This window comes from Castor canadensis, chromosome 10 (assembly GCF_047511655.1).
Source record: "Castor canadensis chromosome 10, mCasCan1.hap1v2, whole genome shotgun sequence".
Classification (NCBI taxonomy): Eukaryota; Metazoa; Chordata; class Mammalia; order Rodentia; family Castoridae; genus Castor; species Castor canadensis.
Window position 1 is genome coordinate 88,424,332 of NC_133395.1, and position 19,655 is coordinate 88,443,986.

Genomic DNA, 19,655 nt, shown 5'->3' on the forward strand with positions numbered 1-19,655 from the left:
GACAAGAGGGTATGGCTGGGGCCTGAGCGGGAACAAGCGAAGCCTTGGTTTGCGGCCCCTCGGCCAACTGCATCAGGATTTTTGTCTGGGCTCGGAGGCCAGAGGATCTCTGCCATTTGCTAGCAGGGCCAGGGATGGCAGGAGGGTGGGTACGGGGCTCAGCCAGGGCCAGTTCTGCTGGCACGATCCTGTAGCACGTGGCCGCGTAGCACGGGGCCGGGTCTGAAGGAGGCCAAGCAGGGGCACAAGACCCAGCAGCGGCACAGGGAAGAGGCCCAGGGCACCCAGGAGCAGACGAGACCCGGGAGTCGTGCGTGCTTGGCGTGGCCGCGGGCCCCGTGACGCCCGAGGACTCGAGTGCTCAGCCCCGTGTAGTGGCCGCGCTCAGCCCCGTGTAGTGGCCCAGGCCTGCCTGGGAGAAATGCCCCGGGAGGCCGGCAGGAACCCGGGATCGGAAGGGATGTGGAGGGGCCCCGGGTCGGAGGAGATGGCTTTGGCTGTGTTTGGTTTTGTTTCTTCTTCCCAAGATCCCGGGTGTGAAAGGGGCCAGAGGTGAAGTCCTGGGCTGGAAAGCCTCACGATTCAGCCCCGCAGCCCCAGGCCCTGAGTGTGGAGGAGGGCGGAGCGGGTCGGCGAAGGGCGCGGCTGCCGTTTTCCTGATGGGCTGGAGGGGCAGTGGCGCTTTCCGGACGAAGAGGACCGGAAGGGTCCCCGAGACCTCCGCTGGGAGCCACGCACCCACCCAAGGATACGGCTCCAGGAGGCGACGGAGGAGGGCGGCTGCTTGCCCTGGCCCGAGCTGTGCGTCCCCCGCCTTGGCCACAGCAGTGGACATTCCCAGAAGAACAAGCGCCCGAGAGCACTGAGAAATTTTCCCCCGAGAAAACTTGACCCTCGTCCTGGCAGCAGGACACCTCGGGAAGAAAGCCACCCAGCGGCCACCTGGGCGAGACCGGCTGCCCGAGCAGGCGCGCGGGGCCTCTGGCCGCTGGCCCCGGGCTGCCAGCCCCCACCCGGACTCCCAGCCGTGCCAGGAGAGCAGCGTGGAGACGCACGCCGGGGCCCTCGGCAGGCTCTTGGGGCTCCCGGAGGCGGCGGCTAGCGTCTACGGCCATACCACCCTGAACGCGCCCGATCTCGTCTGATCTCGGAAGCTAAGCAGGGTCGGGCCTGGTTAGTACTTGGATGGGAGACCGCCTGGGAATACCGGGTGCTGTAGGCTTTTGCTCCTCCCTCCCTCGCTGCTCCTTTTGTCTTCGGGGACTTCGCCACCACCCCCCCCACCACCACCACCACCCCCAGCACCACCACCACCACCACCACCACAACGACCCACCGTGACCACGACCCCGACCCCGTCCGGGCCACCCGCCAGACCCACGCACACCGAATCCTCACAGCTACGTCCCCGAATCCTCTCCCCTCCCCACACTCTCCTGGGGCGCGCGCCCGCGACACGGGTCACCAGCGAGGTTGGTCCCAGGCCACGTTGGGGACCGCTCCCCAACTGCCCTCCAGGCGGGCGGGGAGGGACGTGCGGAAGCCATGAGAAAGTGGGTCCTGCACCCCAGCGGGCCCCACAGCGGGACGCGCCACACCTGGGCTCGCCACAAGGTGGTGCACTGGGTCCAGGGCAAGACGCCAGGGGACAGAGAAGCAGGGAGCCTCAGTCGGGTGCTGCTCCACGTCGCGCTCCGTCGCTCAACCCAAGACAGGGCAGCCAGCGCGCGACCTCTACGTGGGATCCCGCCTCCCACGGCAGAGCCTGCGGTCACAGGGACAGAGGGCGCAGGCCGCCAGAGCTCCGGATGCCAGCGGCAGCTCCCCGTCCCGCTCAAAGGGAGGGAGGGCCGCCGCTGGCGCCCAGTCGCCTGTGCCACCCTCCGGGTCTCAAAGCACTCCTCAGTCAGCTCAAGGACCGGGGCCACCTGGCCTTCGGGGTCACATGGGCTTGGGCACGACGGAAGGGACCGCTTGCCCCCGTGGAACAGACATTCTCCCCGTGGACAACCTCAGGTGCCGGGACCCTCTGCTCCGCCTTGGAAAACCCACCTTCTGCAATGTATGCCCAACGCAATCAGGCCGAGCAGATTGACCCCCTCGGCCCGGCCCCAGTGTGTGATGGGGCTCTGTGCGTGAGGGCTTGCTCTTCCCCACCTACACCAGGCACGGCATCTAACACACACACACACACACACACACACCACGCAGAGACACCCAGACCACGCACGCACGCACGGGGACGCACCCTCCTCTCCCCCACCCCACACACGAGCAGCCGAAGGACAAGAGGGTATGGCTGGGGCCTGAGCGGGAACAAGCGAAGCCTTGGTTTGCGGCCCCTCGGCCAACTGCATCAGGATTTTTGTCTGGGCTCGGAGGCCAGAGGATCTCTGCCATTTGCTAGCAGGGCCAGGGATGGCAGGAGGGTGGGTACGGGGCTCAGCCAGGGCCAGTTCTGCTGGCACGATCCTGTAGCACGTGGCCGCGTAGCACGGGGCCGGGTCTGAAGGAGGCCAAGCAGGGGCACAAGACCCAGCAGCGGCACAGGGAAGAGGCCCAGGGCACCCAGGAGCAGACGAGACCCGGGAGTCGTGCGTGCTTGGCGTGGCCGCGGGCCCCGTGACGCCCGAGGACTCGAGTGCTCAGCCCCGTGTAGTGGCCGCGAAGGCCTGCCTGGGAGAAACGCCCCGGGAGGCCGGCAGGAACCCGGGATCGGAAGGGATGTGGAGGGGCCCCGGGTCGGAGGAGATGGCTTTGGCTGTGTTTGGTTTTGTTTCTTCTTCCCAAGATCCCGGGTGTGAAAGGGGCCAGAGGTGAAGTCCTGGGCTGGAAAGCCTCACGATTCAGCCCCGCAGCCCCAGGCCCTGAGTGTGGAGGAGGGCGGAGCGGGTCGGCGAAGGGCGCGGCTGCCGTTTTCCTGATGGGCTGGAGGGGCAGTGGCGCTTTCCGGACGAAGAGGACCGGAAGGGTCCCCGAGACCTCCGCTGGGAGCCACGCACCCACCCAAGGATACGGCTCCAGGAGGCGACGGAGGAGGGCGGCTGCTTGCCCTGGCCCGAGCTGTGCGTCCCCCGCCTTGGCCACAGCAGTGGACATTCCCAGAAGAACAAGCGCCCGAGAGCACTGAGAAATTTTCCCCCGAGAAAACTTGACCCTCGTCCTGGCAGCAGGACACCTCGGGAAGAAAGCCACCCAGCGGCCACCTGGGCGAGACCGGCTGCCCGAGCAGGCGCGCGGGGCCTCTGGCCGCTGGCCCCGGGCTGCCAGCCCCCACCCGGACTCCCAGCCGTGCCAGGAGAGCAGCGTGGAGACGCACGCCGGGGCCCTCGGCAGGCTCTTGGGGCTCCCGGAGGCGGCGGCTAGCGTCTACGGCCATACCACCCTGAACGCGCCCGATCTCGTCTGATCTCGGAAGCTAAGCAGGGTCGGGCCTGGTTAGTACTTGGATGGGAGACCGCCTGGGAATACCGGGTGCTGTAGGCTTTTGCTCCTCCCTCCCTCGCTGCTCCTTTTGTCTTCGGGGACTTCGCCACCACCCCCCCCCACCACCACCACCACCCCCAGCACCACCACCACCACCACCACCACAACGACCCACCGTGACCACGACCCCGACCCCGTCCGGGCCACCCGCCAGACCCACGCACACCGAATCCTCACAGCTACGTCCCCGAATCCTCTCCCCTCCCCACACTCTCCTGGGGCGCGCGCCCGCGACACGGGTCACCAGCGAGGTTGGTCCCAGGCCACGTTGGGGACCGCTCCCCAACTGCCCTCCAGGCGGGCGGGGAGGGACGTGCGGAAGCCATGAGAAAGTGGGTCCTGCACCCCAGCGGGCCCCACAGCGGGACGCGCCACACCTGGGCTCGCCACAAGGTGGTGCACTGGGTCCAGGGCAAGACGCCAGGGGACAGAGAAGCAGGGAGCCTCAGTCGGGTGCTGCTCCACGTCGCGCTCCGTCGCTCAACCCAAGACAGGGCAGCCAGCGCGCGACCTCTACGTGGGATCCCGCCTCCCACGGCAGAGCCTGCGGTCACAGGGACAGAGGGCGCAGGCCGCCAGAGCTCCGGATGCCAGCGGCAGCTCCCCGTCCCGCTCAAAGGGAGGGAGGGCCGCCGCTGGCGCCCAGTCGCCTGTGCCACCCTCCGGGTCTCAAAGCACTCCTCAGTCAGCTCAAGGACCGGGGCCACCTGGCCTTCGGGGTCACATGGGCTTGGGCACGACGGAAGGGACCGCTTGCCCCCGTGGAACAGACATTCTCCCCGTGGACAACCTCAGGTGCCGGGACCCTCTGCTCCGCCTTGGAAAACCCACCTTCTGCAATGTATGCCCAACGCAATCAGGCCGAGCAGATTGACCCCCTCGGCCCGGCCCCAGTGTGTGATGGGGCTCTGTGCGTGAGGGCTTGCTCTTCCCCACCTACACCAGGCACGGCATCTAACACACACACACACACACACACACACACCACGCAGAGACACCCAGACCACGCACGCACGCACGGGGACGCACCCTCCTCTCCCCCACCCCACACACGAGCAGCCGAAGGACAAGAGGGTATGGCTGGGGCCTGAGCGGGAACAAGCGAAGCCTTGGTTTGCGGCCCCTCGGCCAACTGCATCAGGATTTTTGTCTGGGCTCGGAGGCCAGAGGATCTCTGCCATTTGCTAGCAGGGCCAGGGATGGCAGGAGGGTGGGTACGGGGCTCAGCCAGGGCCAGTTCTGCTGGCACGATCCTGTAGCACGTGGCCGCGTAGCACGGGGCCGGGTCTGAAGGAGGCCAAGCAGGGGCACAAGACCCAGCAGCGGCACAGGGAAGAGGCCCAGGGCACCCAGGAGCAGACGAGACCCGGGAGTCGTGCGTGCTTGGCGTGGCCGCGGGCCCCGTGACGCCCGAGGACTCGAGTGCTCAGCCCCGTGTAGTGGCCGCGAAGGCCTGCCTGGGAGAAACGCCCCGGGAGGCCGGCAGGAACCCGGGATCGGAAGGGATGTGGAGGGGCCCCGGGTCGGAGGAGATGGCTTTGGCTGTGTTTGGTTTTGTTTCTTCTTCCCAAGATCCCGTGTGTGAAAGGGGCCAGAGTTGAAGTCCTGGGCTGGAAAGCCTCACGATTCAGCCCCGCAGCCCCAGGCCCTGAGTGTGGAGGAGGGCGGAGCGGGTCGGCGAAGGGCGCGGCTGCCGTTTTCCTGATGGGCTGGAGGGGCAGTGGCGCTTTCCGGACGAAGAGGACCGGAAGGGTCCCCGAGACCTCCGCTGGGAGCCACGCACCCACCCAAGGATACGGCTCCAGGAGGCGACGGAGGAGGGCGGCTGCTTGCCCTGGCCCGAGCTGTGCGTCCCCCGCCTTGGCCACAGCAGTGGACATTCCCAGAAGAACAAGCGCCCGAGAGCACTGAGAAATTTTCCCCCGAGAAAACTTGACCCTCGTCCTGGCAGCAGGACACCTCGGGAAGAAAGCCACCCAGCGGCCACCTGGGCGAGACCGGCTGCCCGAGCAGGCGCGCGGGGCCTCTGGCCGCTGGCCCCGGGCTGCCAGCCCCCACCCGGACTCCCAGCCGTGCCAGGAGAGCAGCGTGGAGACGCACGCCGGGGCCCTCGGCAGGCTCTTGGGGCTCCCGGAGGCGGCGGCTAGCGTCTACGGCCATACCACCCTGAACGCGCCCGATCTCGTCTGATCTCGGAAGCTAAGCAGGGTCGGGCCTGGTTAGTACTTGGATGGGAGACCGCCTGGGAATACCGGGTGCTGTAGGCTTTTGCTCCTCCCTCCCTCGCTGCTCCTTTTGTCTTCGGGGACTTCGCCACCACCCCCCCCACCACCACCACCACCCCCAGCACCACCACCACCACCACCACCACAACGACCCACCGTGACCACGACCCCGACCCCGTCCGGGCCACCCGCCAGACCCACGCACACCGAATCCTCACAGCTACGTCCCCGAATCCTCTCCCCTCCCCACACTCTCCTGGGGCGCGCGCCCGCGACACGGGTCACCAGCGAGGTTGGTCCCAGGCCACGTTGGGGACCGCTCCCCAACTGCCCTCCAGGCGGGCGGGGAGGGACGTGCGGAAGCCATGAGAAAGTGGGTCCTGCACCCCAGCGGGCCCCACAGCGGGACGCGCCACACCTGGGCTCGCCACAAGGTGGTGCACTGGGTCCAGGGCAAGACGCCAGGGGACAGAGAAGCAGGGAGCCTCAGTCGGGTGCTGCTCCACGTCGCGCTCCGTCGCTCAACCCAAGACAGGGCAGCCAGCGCGCGACCTCTACGTGGGATCCCGCCTCCCACGGCAGAGCCTGCGGTCACAGGGACAGAGGGCGCAGGCCGCCAGAGCTCCGGATGCCAGCGGCAGCTCCCCGTCCCGCTCAAAGGGAGGGAGGGCCGCCGCTGGCGCCCAGTCGCCTGTGCCACCCTCCGGGTCTCAAAGCACTCCTCAGTCAGCTCAAGGACCGGGGCCACCTGGCCTTCGGGGTCACATGGGCTTGGGCACGACGGAAGGGACCGCTTGCCCCCGTGGAACAGACATTCTCCCCGTGGACAACCTCAGGTGCCGGGACCCTCTGCTCCGCCTTGGAAAACCCACCTTCTGCAATGTATGCCCAACGCAATCAGGCCGAGCAGATTGACCCCCTCGGCCCGGCCCCAGTGTGTGATGGGGCTCTGTGCGTGAGGGCTTGCTCTTCCCCACCTACACCTGGCACGGCATCTAACACACACACACACACACACACACACCACGCAGAGACACCCAGACCACGCACGCACGCACGGGGACGCACCCTCCTCTCCCCCACCCCACACACGAGCAGCCGAAGGACAAGAGGGTATGGCTGGGGCCTGAGCGGGAACAAGCGAAGCCTTGGTTTGCGGCCCCTCGGCCAACTGCATCAGGATTTTTGTCTGGGCTCGGAGGCCAGAGGATCTCTGCCATTTGCTAGCAGGGCCAGGGATGGCAGGAGGGTGGGTACGGGGCTCAGCCAGGGCCAGTTCTGCTGGCACGATCCTGTAGCACGTGGCCGCGTAGCACGGGGCCGGGTCTGAAGGAGGCCAAGCAGGGGCACAAGACCCAGCAGCGGCACAGGGAAGAGGCCCAGGGCACCCAGGAGCAGACGAGACCCGGGAGTCGTGCGTGCTTGGCGTGGCCGCGGGCCCCGTGACGCCCGAGGACTCGAGTGCTCAGCCCCGTGTAGTGGCCGCGAAGGCCTGCCTGGGAGAAACGCCCCGGGAGGCCGGCAGGAACCCGGGATCGGAAGGGATGTGGAGGGGCCCCGGGTCGGAGGAGATGGCTTTGGCTGTGTTTGGTTTTGTTTCTTCTTCCCAAGATCCCGGGTGTGAAAGGGGCCAGAGGTGAAGTCCTGGGCTGGAAAGCCTCACGATTCAGCCCCGCAGCCCCAGGCCCTGAGTGTGGAGGAGGGCGGAGCGGGTCGGCGAAGGGCGCGGCTGCCGTTTTCCTGATGGGCTGGAGGGGCAGTGGCGCTTTCCGGACGAAGAGGACCGGAAGGGTCCCCGAGACCTCCGCTGGGAGCCACGCACCCACCCAAGGATACGGCTCCAGGAGGCGACGGAGGAGGGCGGCTGCTTGCCCTGGCCCGAGCTGTGCGTCCCCCGCCTTGGCCACAGCAGTGGACATTCCCAGAAGAACAAGCGCCCGAGAGCACTGAGAAATTTTCCCCCGAGAAAACTTGACCCTCGTCCTGGCAGCAGGACACCTCGGGAAGAAAGCCACCCAGCGGCCACCTGGGCGAGACCGGCTGCCCGAGCAGGCGCGCGGGGCCTCTGGCCGCTGGCCCCGGGCTGCCAGCCCCCACCCGGACTCCCAGCCGTGCCAGGAGAGCAGCGTGGAGACGCACGCCGGGGCCCTCGGCAGGCTCTTGGGGCTCCCGGAGGCGGCGGCTAGCGTCTACGGCCATACCACCCTGAACGCGCCCGATCTCGTCTGATCTCGGAAGCTAAGCAGGGTCGGGCCTGGTTAGTACTTGGATGGGAGACCGCCTGGGAATACCGGGTGCTGTAGGCTTTTGCTCCTCCCTCCCTCGCTGCTCCTTTTGTCTTCGGGGACTTCGCCACCACCCCCCCCACCACCACCACCACCCCCAGCACCACCACCACCACCACCACCACAACGACCCACCGTGACCACGACCCCGACCCCGTCCGGGCCACCCGCCAGACCCACGCACACCGAATCCTCACAGCTACGTCCCCGAATCCTCTCCCCTCCCCACACTCTCCTGGGGCGCGCGCCCGCGACACGGGTCACCAGCGAGGTTGGTCCCAGGCCACGTTGGGGACCGCTCCCCAACTGCCCTCCAGGCGGGCGGGGAGGGACGTGCGGAAGCCATGAGAAAGTGGGTCCTGCACCCCAGCGGGCCCCACAGCGGGACGCGCCACACCTGGGCTCGCCACAAGGTGGTGCACTGGGTCCAGGGCAAGACGCCAGGGGACAGAGAAGCAGGGAGCCTCAGTCGGGTGCTGCTCCACGTCGCGCTCCGTCGCTCAACCCAAGACAGGGCAGCCAGCGCGCGACCTCTACGTGGGATCCCGCCTCCCACGGCAGAGCCTGCGGTCACAGGGACAGAGGGCGCAGGCCGCCAGAGCTCCGGATGCCAGCGGCAGCTCCCCGTCCCGCTCAAAGGGAGGGAGGGCCGCCGCTGGCGCCCAGTCGCCTGTGCCACCCTCCGGGTCTCAAAGCACTCCTCAGTCAGCTCAAGGACCGGGGCCACCTGGCCTTCGGGGTCACATGGGCTTGGGCACGACGGAAGGGACCGCTTGCCCCCGTGGAACAGACATTCTCCCCGTGGACAACCTCAGGTGCCGGGACCCTCTGCTCCGCCTTGGAAAACCCACCTTCTGCAATGTATGCCCAACGCAATCAGGCCGAGCAGATTGACCCCCTCGGCCCGGCGTGATGGGGCTCTGTGCGTGAGGGCTTGCTCTTCCCCACCTACACCAGGCACGGCATCTAACACACACACACACACACACACACACCACGCAGAGACACCCAGACCACGCACGCACGCACGGGGACGCACCCTCCTCTCCCCCACCCCACACACGAGCAGCCGAAGGACAAGAGGGTATGGCTGGGGCCTGAGCGGGAACAAGCGAAGCCTTGGTTTGCGGCCCCTCGGCCAACTGCATCAGGATTTTTGTCTGGGCTCGGAGGCCAGAGGATCTCTGCCATTTGCTAGCAGGGCCAGGGATGGCAGGAGGGTGGGTACGGGGCTCAGCCAGGGCCAGTTCTGCTGGCACGATCCTGTAGCACGTGGCCGCGTAGCACGGGGCCGGGTCTGAAGGAGGCCAAGCAGGGGCACAAGACCCAGCAGCGGCACAGGGAAGAGGCCCAGGGCACCCAGGAGCAGACGAGACCCGGGAGTCGTGCGTGCTTGGCGTGGCCGCGGGCCCCGTGACGCCCGAGGACTCGAGTGCTCAGCCCCGTGTAGTGGCCGCGAAGGCCTGCCTGGGAGAAACGCCCCGGGAGGCCGGCAGGAACCCGGGATCGGAAGGGATGTGGAGGGGCCCCGGGTCGGAGGAGATGGCTTTGGCTGTGTTTGGTTTTGTTTCTTCTTCCCAAGATCCCGGGTGTGAAAGGGGCCAGAGGTGAAGTCCTGGGCTGGAAAGCCTCACGATTCAGCCCCGCAGCCCCAGGCCCTGAGTGTGGAGGAGGGCGGAGCGGGTCGGCGAAGGGCGCGGCTGCCGTTTTCCTGATGGGCTGGAGGGGCAGTGGCGCTTTCCGGACGAAGAGGACCGGAAGGGTCCCCGAGACCTCCGCTGGGAGCCACGCACCCACCCAAGGATACGGCTCCAGGAGGCGACGGAGGAGGGCGGCTGCTTGCCCTGGCCCGAGCTGTGCGTCCCCCGCCTTGGCCACAGCAGTGGACATTCCCAGAAGAACAAGCGCCCGAGAGCACTGAGAAATTTTCCCCCGAGAAAACTTGACCCTCGTCCTGGCAGCAGGACACCTCGGGAAGAAAGCCACCCAGCGGCCACCTGGGCGAGACCGGCTGCCCGAGCAGGCGCGCGGGGCCTCTGGCCGCTGGCCCCGGGCTGCCAGCCCCCACCCGGACTCCCAGCCGTGCCAGGAGAGCAGCGTGGAGACGCACGCCGGGGCCCTCGGCAGGCTCTTGGGGCTCCCGGAGGCGGCGGCTAGCGTCTACGGCCATACCACCCTGAACGCGCCCGATCTCGTCTGATCTCGGAAGCTAAGCAGGGTCGGGCCTGGTTAGTACTTGGATGGGAGACCGCCTGGGAATACCGGGTGCTGTAGGCTTTTGCTCCTCCCTCCCTCGCTGCTCCTTTTGTCTTCGGGGACTTCGCCACCACCCCCCCCACCACCACCACCACCCCCAGCACCACCACCACCACCACCACCACCACAACGACCCACCGTGACCACGACCCCGACCCCGTCCGGGCCACCCGCCAGACCCACGCACACCGAATCCTCACAGCTACGTCCCCGAATCCTCTCCCCTCCCCACACTCTCCTGGGGCGCGCGCCCGCGACACGGGTCACCAGCGAGGTTGGTCCCAGGCCACGTTGGGGACCGCTCCCCAACTGCCCTCCAGGCGGGCGGGGAGGGACGTGCGGAAGCCATGAGAAAGTGGGTCCTGCACCCCAGCGGGCCCCACAGCGGGACGCGCCACACCTGGGCTCGCCACAAGGTGGTGCACTGGGTCCAGGGCAAGACGCCAGGGGACAGAGAAGCAGGGAGCCTCAGTCGGGTGCTGCTCCACGTCGCGCTCCGTCGCTCAACCCAAGACAGGGCAGCCAGCGCGCGACCTCTACGTGGGATCCCGCCTCCCACGGCAGAGCCTGCGGTCACAGGGACAGAGGGCGCAGGCCGCCAGAGCTCCGGATGCCAGCGGCAGCTCCCCGTCCCGCTCAAAGGGAGGGAGGGCCGCCGCTGGCGCCCAGTCGCCTGTGCCACCCTCCGGGTCTCAAAGCACTCCTCAGTCAGCTCAAGGACCGGGGCCACCTGGCCTTCGGGGTCACATGGGCTTGGGCACGACGGAAGGGACCGCTTGCCCCCGTGGAACAGACATTCTCCCCGTGGACAACCTCAGGTGCCGGGACCCTCTGCTCCGCCTTGGAAAACCCACCTTCTGCAATGTATGCCCAACGCAATCAGGCCGAGCAGATTGACCCCCTCGGCCCGGCCCCAGTGTGTGATGGGGCTCTGTGCGTGAGGGCTTGCTCTTCCCCACCTACACCAGGCACGGCATCTAACACACACACACACACACACACACACCACGCAGAGACACCCAGACCACGCACGCACGCACGGGGACGCACCCTCCTCTCCCCCACCCCACACACGAGCAGCCGAAGGACAAGAGGGTATGGCTGGGGCCTGAGCGGGAACAAGCGAAGCCTTGGTTTGCGGCCCCTCGGCCAACTGCATCAGGATTTTTGTCTGGGCTCGGAGGCCAGAGGATCTCTGCCATTTGCTAGCAGGGCCAGGGATGGCAGGAGGGTGGGTACGGGGCTCAGCCAGGGCCAGTTCTGCTGGCACGATCCTGTAGCACGTGGCCGCGTAGCACGGGGCCGGGTCTGAAGGAGGCCAAGCAGGGGCACAAGACCCAGCAGCGGCACAGGGAAGAGGCCCAGGGCACCCAGGAGCAGACGAGACCCGGGAGTCGTGCGTGCTTGGCGTGGCCGCGGGCCCCGTGACGCCCGAGGACTCGAGTGCTCAGCCCCGTGTAGTGGCCGCGAAGGCCTGCCTGGGAGAAACGCCCCGGGAGGCCGGCAGGAACCCGGGATCGGAAGGGATGTGGAGGGGCCCCGGGTCGGAGGAGATGGCTTTGGCTGTGTTTGGTTTTGTTTCTTCTTCCCAAGATCCCGGGTGTGAAAGGGGCCAGAGGTGAAGTCCTGGGCTGGAAAGCCTCACGATTCAGCCCCGCAGCCCCAGGCCCTGAGTGTGGAGGAGGGCGGAGCGGGTCGGCGAAGGGCGCGGCTGCCGTTTTCCTGATGGGCTGGAGGGGCAGTGGCGCTTTCCGGACGAAGAGGACCGGAAGGGTCCCCGAGACCTCCGCTGGGAGCCACGCACCCACCCAAGGATACGGCTCCAGGAGGCGACGGAGGAGGGCGGCTGCTTGCCCTGGCCCGAGCTGTGCGTCCCCCGCCTTGGCCACAGCAGTGGACATTCCCAGAAGAACAAGCGCCCGAGAGCACTGAGAAATTTTCCCCCGAGAAAACTTGACCCTCGTCCTGGCAGCAGGACACCTCGGGAAGAAAGCCACCCAGCGGCCACCTGGGCGAGACCGGCTGCCCGAGCAGGCGCGCGGGGCCTCTGGCCGCTGGCCCCGGGCTGCCAGCCCCCACCCGGACTCCCAGCCGTGCCAGGAGAGCAGCGTGGAGACGCACGCCGGGGCCCTCGGCAGGCTCTTGGGGCTCCCGGAGGCGGCGGCTAGCGTCTACGGCCATACCACCCTGAACGCGCCCGATCTCGTCTGATCTCGGAAGCTAAGCAGGGTCGGGCCTGGTTAGTACTTGGATGGGAGACCGCCTGGGAATACCGGGTGCTGTAGGCTTTTGCTCCTCCCTCCCTCGCTGCTCCTTTTGTCTTCGGGGACTTCGCCACCACCCCCCCCACCACCACCACCACCCCCAGCACCACCACCACCACCACCACCACAACGACCCACCGTGACCACGACCCCGACCCCGTCCGGGCCACCCGCCAGACCCACGCACACCGAATCCTCACAGCTACGTCCCCGAATCCTCTCCCCTCCCCACACTCTCCTGGGGCGCGCGCCCGCGACACGGGTCACCAGCGAGGTTGGTCCCAGGCCACGTTGGGGACCGCTCCCCAACTGCCCTCCAGGCGGGCGGGGAGGGACGTGCGGAAGCCATGAGAAAGTGGGTCCTGCACCCCAGCGGGCCCCACAGCGGGACGCGCCACACCTGGGCTCGCCACAAGGTGGTGCACTGGGTCCAGGGCAAGACGCCAGGGGACAGAGAAGCAGGGAGCCTCAGTCGGGTGCTGCTCCACGTCGCGCTCCGTCGCTCAACCCAAGACAGGGCAGCCAGCGCGCGACCTCTACGTGGGATCCCGCCTCCCACGGCAGAGCCTGCGGTCACAGGGACAGAGGGCGCAGGCCGCCAGAGCTCCGGATGCCAGCGGCAGCTCCCCGTCCCGCTCAAAGGGAGGGAGGGCCGCCGCTGGCACCCAGTCGCCTGTGCCACCCTCCGGGTCTCAAAGCACTCCTCAGTCAGCTCAAGGACCGGGGCCACCTGGCCTTCGGGGTCACATGGGCTTGGGCACGACGGAAGGGACCGCTTGCCCCCGTGGAACAGACATTCTCCCCGTGGACAACCTCAGGTGCCGGGACCCTCTGCTCCGCCTTGGAAAACCCACCTTCTGCAATGTATGCCCAACGCAATCAGGCCGAGCAGATTGACCCCCTCGGCCCGGCCCCAGTGTGTGATGGGGCTCTGTGCGTGAGGGCTTGCTCTTCCCCACCTACACCAGGCACGGCATCTAACACACACACACACACACACACACACACCACGCAGAGACACCCAGACCACGCACGCACGCACGGGGACGCACCCTCCTCTCCCCCACCCCACACACGAGCAGCCGAAGGACAAGAGGGTATGGCTGGGGCCTGAGCGGGAACAAGCGAAGCCTTGGTTTGCGGCCCCTCGGCCAACTGCATCAGGATTTTTGTCTGGGCTCGGAGGCCAGAGGATCTCTGCCATTTGCTAGCAGGGCCAGGGATGGCAGGAGGGTGGGTACGGGGCTCAGCCAGGGCCAGTTCTGCTGGCACGATCCTGTAGCACGTGGCCGCGTAGCACGGGGCCGGGTCTGAAGGAGGCCAAGCAGGGGCACAAGACCCAGCAGCGGCACAGGGAAGAGGCCCAGGGCACCCAGGAGCAGACGAGACCCGGGAGTCGTGCGTGCTTGGCGTGGCCGCGGGCCCCGTGACGCCCGAGGACTCGAGTGCTCAGCCCCGTGTAGTGGCCGCGAAGGCCTGCCTGGGAGAAACGCCCCGGGAGGCCGGCAGGAACCCGGGATCGGAAGGGATGTGGAGGGGCCCCGGGTCGGAGGAGATGGCTTTGGCTGTGTTTGGTTTTGTTTCTTCTTCCCAAGATCCCGGGTGTGAAAGGGGCCAGAGGTGAAGTCCTGGGCTGGAAAGCCTCACGATTCAGCCCCGCAGCCCCAGGCCCTGAGTGTGGAGGAGGGCGGAGCGGGTCGGCGAAGGGCGCGGCTGCCGTTTTCCTGATGGGCTGGAGGGGCAGTGGCGCTTTCCGGACGAAGAGGACCGGAAGGGTCCCCGAGACCTCCGCTGGGAGCCACGCACCCACCCAAGGATACGGCTCCAGGAGGCGACGGAGGAGGGCGGCTGCTTGCCCTGGCCCGAGCTGTGCGTCCCCCGCCTTGGCCACAGCAGTGGACATTCCCAGAAGAACAAGCGCCCGAGAGCACTGAGAAATTTTCCCCCGAGAAAACTTGACCCTCGTCCTGGCAGCAGGACACCTCGGGAAGAAAGCCACCCAGCGGCCACCTGGGCGAGACCGGCTGCCCGAGCAGGCGCGCGGGGCCTCTGGCCGCTGGCCCCGGGCTGCCAGCCCCCACCCGGACTCCCAGCCGTGCCAGGAGAGCAGCGTGGAGACGCACGCCGGGGCCCTCGGCAGGCTCTTGGGGCTCCCGGAGGCGGCGGCTAGCGTCTACGGCCATACCACCCTGAACGCGCCCGATCTCGTCTGATCTCGGAAGCTAAGCAGGGTCGGGCCTGGTTAGTACTTGGATGGGAGACCGCCTGGGAATACCGGGTGCTGTAGGCTTTTGCTCCTCCCTCCCTCGCTGCTCCTTTTGTCTTCGGGGACTTCGCCACCACCCCCCCCACCACCACCACCACCCCCAGCACCACCACCACCACCACCACCACAACGACCCACCGTGACCACGACCCCGACCCCGTCCGGGCCACCCGCCAGACCCACGCACACCGAATCCTCACAGCTACGTCCCCGAATCCTCTCCCCTCCCCACACTCTCCTGGGGCGCGCGCCCGCGACACGGGTCACCAGCGAGGTTGGTCCCAGGCCACGTTGGGGACCGCTCCCCAACTGCCCTCCAGGCGGGCGGGGAGGGACGTGCGGAAGCCATGAGAAAGTGGGTCCTGCACCCCAGCGGGCCCCACAGCGGGACGCGCCACACCTGGGCTCGCCACAAGGTGGTGCACTGGGTCCAGGGCAAGACGCCAGGGGACAGAGAAGCAGGGAGCCTCAGTCGGGTGCTGCTCCACGTCGCGCTCCGTCGCTCAACCCAAGACAGGGCAGCCAGCGCGCGACCTCTACGTGGGATCCCGCCTCCCACGGCAGAGCCTGCGGTCACAGGGACAGAGGGCGCAGGCCGCCAGAGCTCCGGATGCCAGCGGCAGCTCCCCGTCCCGCTCAAAGGGAGGGAGGGCCGCCGCTGGCGCCCAGTCGCCTGTGCCACCCTCCGGGTCTCAAAGCACTCCTCAGTCAGCTCAAGGACCGGGGCCACCTGGCCTTCGGGGTCACATGGGCTTGGGCACGACGGAAGGGACCGCTTGCCCCCGTGGAACAGACATTCTCCCCGTGGACAACCTCAGGTGCCGGGACCCTCTGCTCCGCCTTGGAAAACCCACCTTCTGCAATGTATGCCCAACGCAATCAGGCCGAGCAGATTGACCCCCTCGGCCCGGCCCCAGTGTGTGATGGGGCTCTGTGCGTGAGGGCTTGCTCTTCCCCACCTACACCAGGCACGGCATCTAACACACACACACACACACACACACACCACGCAGAGACACCCAGACCACGCACGCACGCACGGGGACGCACCCTCCTCTCCCCCACCCCACACACGAGCAGCCGAAGGACAAGAGGGTATGGCTGGGGCCTGAGCGGGAACAAGCGAAGCCTTGGTTTGCGGCCCCTCGGCCAACTGCATCAGGATTTTTGTCTGGGCTCGGAGGCCAGAGGATCTCTGCCATTTGCTAGCAGGGCCAGGGATGGCAGGAGGGTGGGTACGGGGCTCAGCCAGGGCCAGTTCTGCTGGCACGATCCTGTAGCACGTGGCCGCGTAGCACGGGGCCGGGTCTGAAGGAGGCCAAGCAGGGGCACAAGACCCAGCAGCGGCACAGGGAAGAGGCCCAGGGCACCCAGGAGCAGACAAGACCCGGGAGTCGTGCGTGCTTGGCGTGGCCGCGGGCCCCGTGACGCCCGAGGACTCGAGTGCTCAGCCCCGTGTAGTGGCCGCGAAGGCCTGCCTGGGAGAAACGCCCCGGGAGGCCGGCAGGAACCCGGGATCGGAAGGGATGTGGAGGGGCCCCGGGTCGGAGGAGATGGCTTTGGCTGTGTTTGGTTTTGTTTCTTCTTCCCAAGATCCCGGGTGTGAAAGGGGCCAGAGGTGAAGTCCTGGGCTGGAAAGCCTCACGATTCAGCCCCGCAGCCCCAGGCCCTGAGTGTGGAGGAGGGCGGAGCGGGTCGGCGAAGGGCGCGGCTGCCGTTTTCCTGATGGGCTGGAGGGGCAGTGGCGCTTTCCGGACGAAGAGGACCGGAAGGGTCCCCGAGACCTCCGCTGGGAGCCACGCACCCACCCAAGGATACGGCTCCAGGAGGCGACGGAGGAGGGCGGCTGCTTGCCCTGGCCCGAGCTGTGCGTCCCCCGCCTTGGCCACAGCAGTGGACATTCCCAGAAGAACAAGCGCCCGAGAGCACTGAGAAATTTTCCCCCGAGAAAACTTGACCCTCGTCCTGGCAGCAGGACACCTCGGGAAGAAAGCCACCCAGCGGCCACCTGGGCGAGACCGGCTGCCCGAGCAGGCGCGCGGGGCCTCTGGCCGCTGGCCCCGGGCTGCCAGCCCCCACCCGGACTCCCAGCCGTGCCAGGAGAGCAGCGTGGAGACGCACGCCGGGGCCCTCGGCAGGCTCTTGGGGCTCCCGGAGGCGGCGGCTAGCGTCTACGGCCATACCACCCTGAACGCGCCCGATCTCGTCTGATCTCGGAAGCTAAGCAGGGTCGGGCCTGGTTAGTACTTGGATGGGAGACCGCCTGGGAATACCGGGTGCTGTAGGCTTTTGCTCCTCCCTCCCTCGCTGCTCCTTTTGTCTTCGGGGACTTCGCCACCACCCCCCCCACCACCACCACCACCCCCAGCACCACCACCACCACCACCACCACCACAACGACCCACCGTGACCACGACCCCGACCCCGTCCGGGCCACCCGCCAGACCCACGCACACCGAATCCTCACAGCTACGTCCCCGAATCCTCTCCCCTCCCCACACTCTCCTGGGGCGCGCGCCCGCGACACGGGTCACCAGCGAGGTTGGTCCCAGGCCACGTTGGGGACCGCTCCCCAACTGCCCTCCAGGCGGGCGGGGAGGGACGTGCGGAAGCCATGAGAAAGTGGGTCCTGCACCCCAGCGGGCCCCACAGCGGGACGCGCCACACCTGGGCTCGCCACAAGGTGGTGCACTGGGTCCAGGGCAAGACGCCAGGGGACAGAGAAGCAGGGAGCCTCAGTCGGGTGCTGCTCCACGTCGCGCTCCGTCGCTCAACCCAAGACAGGGCAGCCAGCGCGCGACCTCTACGTGGGATCCCGCCTCCCACGGCAGAGCCTGCGGTCACAGGGACAGAGGGCGCAGGCCGCCAGAGCTCCGGATGCCAGCGGCAGCTCCCCGTCCCGCTCAAAGGGAGGGAGGGCCGCCGCTGGCGCCCAGTCGCCTGTGCCACCCTCCGGGTCTCAAAGCACTCCTCAGTCAGCTCAAGGACCGGGGCCACCTGGCCTTCGGGGTCACATGGGCTTGGGCACGACGGAAGGGACCGCTTGCCCCCGTGGAACAGACATTCTCCCCGTGGACAACCTCAGGTGCCGGGACCCTCTGCTCCGCCTTGGAAAACCCACCTTCTGCAATGTATGCCCAACGCAATCAGGCCGAGCAGATTGACCCCCTCGGCCCGGCCCCAGTGTGTGATGGGGCTCTGTGCGTGAGGGCTTGCTCTTCCCCACCTACACCAGGCACGGCATCTAACACACACACACACACACACACACACCACGCAGAGACACCCAGACCACGCACGCACGCACGGGGACGCACCCTCCTCTCCCCCACCCCACACACGAGCAGCCGAAGGACAAGAGGGTATGGCTGGGGCCTGAGCGGGAACAAGCGAAGCCTTGGTTTGCGGCCCCTCGGCCAACTGCATCAGGATTTTTGTCTGGGCTCGGAGGCCAGAGGATCTCTGCCATTTGCTAGCAGGGCCAGGGATGGCAGGAGGGTGGGTACGGGGCTCAGCCAGGGCCAGTTCTGCTGGCACGATCCTGTAGCACGTGGCCGCGTAGCACGGGGCCGGGTCTGAAGGAGGCCAAGCAGGGGCACAAGACCCAGCAGCGGCACAGGGAAGAGGCCCAGGGCACCCAGGAGCAGACGAGACCCGGGAGTCGTGCGTGCTTGGCGTGGCCGCGGGCCCCGTGACGCCCGAGGACTCGAGTGCTCAGCCCCGTGTAGTGGCCGCGAAGGCCTGCCTGGGAGAAACGCCCCGGGAGGCCGGCAGGAACCCGGGATCGGAAGGGATGTGGAGGGGCCCCGGGTCGGAGGAGATGGCTTTGGCTGTGTTTGGTTTTGTTTCTTCTTCCCAAGATCCCGGGTGTGAAAGGGGCCAGAGGTGAAGTCCTGGGCTGGAAAGCCTCACGATTCAGCCCCGCAGCCCCAGGCCCTGAGTGTGGAGGAGGGCGGAGCGGGTCGGCGAAGGGCGCGGCTGCCGTTTTCCTGATGGGCTGGAGGGGCAGTGGCGCTTTCCGGACGAAGAGGACCGGAAGGGTCCCCGAGACCTCCGCTGGGAGCCACGCACCCACCCAAGGATACGGCTCCAGGAGGCGACGGAGGAGGGCGGCTGCTTGCCCTGGCCCGAGCTGTGCGTCCCCCGCCTTGGCCACAGCAGTGGACATTCCCAGAAGAACAAGCGCCCGAGAGCACTGAGAAATTTTCCCCCGAGAAAACTTGACCCTCGTCCTGGCAGCAGGACACCTCGGGAAGAAAGCCACCCAGCGGCCACCTGGGCGAGACCGGCTGCCCGAGCAGGCGCGCGGGGCCTCTGGCCGCTGGCCCCGGGCTGCCAGCCCCCACCCGGACTCCCAGCCGTGCCAGGAGAGCAGCGTGGAGACGCACGCCGGGGCCCTCGGCAGGCTCTTGGGGCTCCCGGAGGCGGCGGCTAGCGTCTACGGCCATACCACCCTGAACGCGCCCGATCTCGTCTGATCTCGGAAGCTAAGCAGGGTCGGGCCTGGTTAGTACTTGGATGGGAGACCGCCTGGGAATACCGGGTGCTGTAGGCTTTTGCTCCTCCCTCCCTCGCTGCTCCTTTTGTCTTCGGGGACTTCGCCACCACCCCCCCCACCACCACCACCACCCCCAGCACCACCACCACCACCACCACCACCACAACGACCCACCGTGACCACGACCCCGACCCCGTCCGGGCCACCCGCCAGACCCACGCACACCGAATCCTCACAGCTACGTCCCCGAATCCTCTCCCCTCCCCACACTCTCCTGGGGCGCGCGCCCGCGACACGGGTCACCAGCGAGGTTGGTCCCAGGCCACGTTGGGGACCGCTCCCCAACTGCCCTCCAGGCGGGCGGGGAGGGACGTG

General features: G+C 67.8%; 9 non-coding genes across 9 annotated transcripts; all 9 read left to right on the forward strand.

Annotated features, from left to right (window-relative positions):
- The first annotated feature begins 1,103 nt into the window (after positions 1-1,103).
- LOC141411915 (5S ribosomal RNA) lies at positions 1,104-1,222 on the forward strand. Its single transcript, XR_012436755.1, has one exon. It is a non-coding gene; the product is annotated as a 5S ribosomal RNA (ribosomal RNA).
- A 2,145-nt stretch (positions 1,223-3,367) lies between these two features.
- LOC141411916 (5S ribosomal RNA) lies at positions 3,368-3,486 on the forward strand. The gene has a single exon (XR_012436756.1). It is a non-coding gene; the product is annotated as a 5S ribosomal RNA (ribosomal RNA).
- A 2,148-nt stretch (positions 3,487-5,634) lies between these two features.
- Positions 5,635-5,753, forward strand: LOC141411917 (5S ribosomal RNA). Its single transcript, XR_012436757.1, has one exon. It is a non-coding gene; the product is annotated as a 5S ribosomal RNA (ribosomal RNA).
- A 2,145-nt stretch (positions 5,754-7,898) lies between these two features.
- Positions 7,899-8,017, forward strand: LOC141411918 (5S ribosomal RNA). Its single transcript, XR_012436758.1, has one exon. It is a non-coding gene; the product is annotated as a 5S ribosomal RNA (ribosomal RNA).
- A 2,137-nt stretch (positions 8,018-10,154) lies between these two features.
- On the forward strand, positions 10,155-10,273 carry LOC141411919 (5S ribosomal RNA). The gene has a single exon (XR_012436759.1). It is a non-coding gene; the product is annotated as a 5S ribosomal RNA (ribosomal RNA).
- A 2,148-nt stretch (positions 10,274-12,421) lies between these two features.
- On the forward strand, positions 12,422-12,540 carry LOC141411920 (5S ribosomal RNA). The gene has a single exon (XR_012436760.1). It is a non-coding gene; the product is annotated as a 5S ribosomal RNA (ribosomal RNA).
- Positions 12,541-14,687: 2,147 nt separating this feature from the next.
- On the forward strand, positions 14,688-14,806 carry LOC141411921 (5S ribosomal RNA). The gene has a single exon (XR_012436761.1). It is a non-coding gene; the product is annotated as a 5S ribosomal RNA (ribosomal RNA).
- A 2,145-nt stretch (positions 14,807-16,951) lies between these two features.
- On the forward strand, positions 16,952-17,070 carry LOC141411922 (5S ribosomal RNA). Its single transcript, XR_012436762.1, has one exon. It is a non-coding gene; the product is annotated as a 5S ribosomal RNA (ribosomal RNA).
- A 2,148-nt stretch (positions 17,071-19,218) lies between these two features.
- Positions 19,219-19,337, forward strand: LOC141411924 (5S ribosomal RNA). Its single transcript, XR_012436764.1, has one exon. It is a non-coding gene; the product is annotated as a 5S ribosomal RNA (ribosomal RNA).
- The last annotated feature ends 318 nt before the right edge of the window (positions 19,338-19,655 follow it).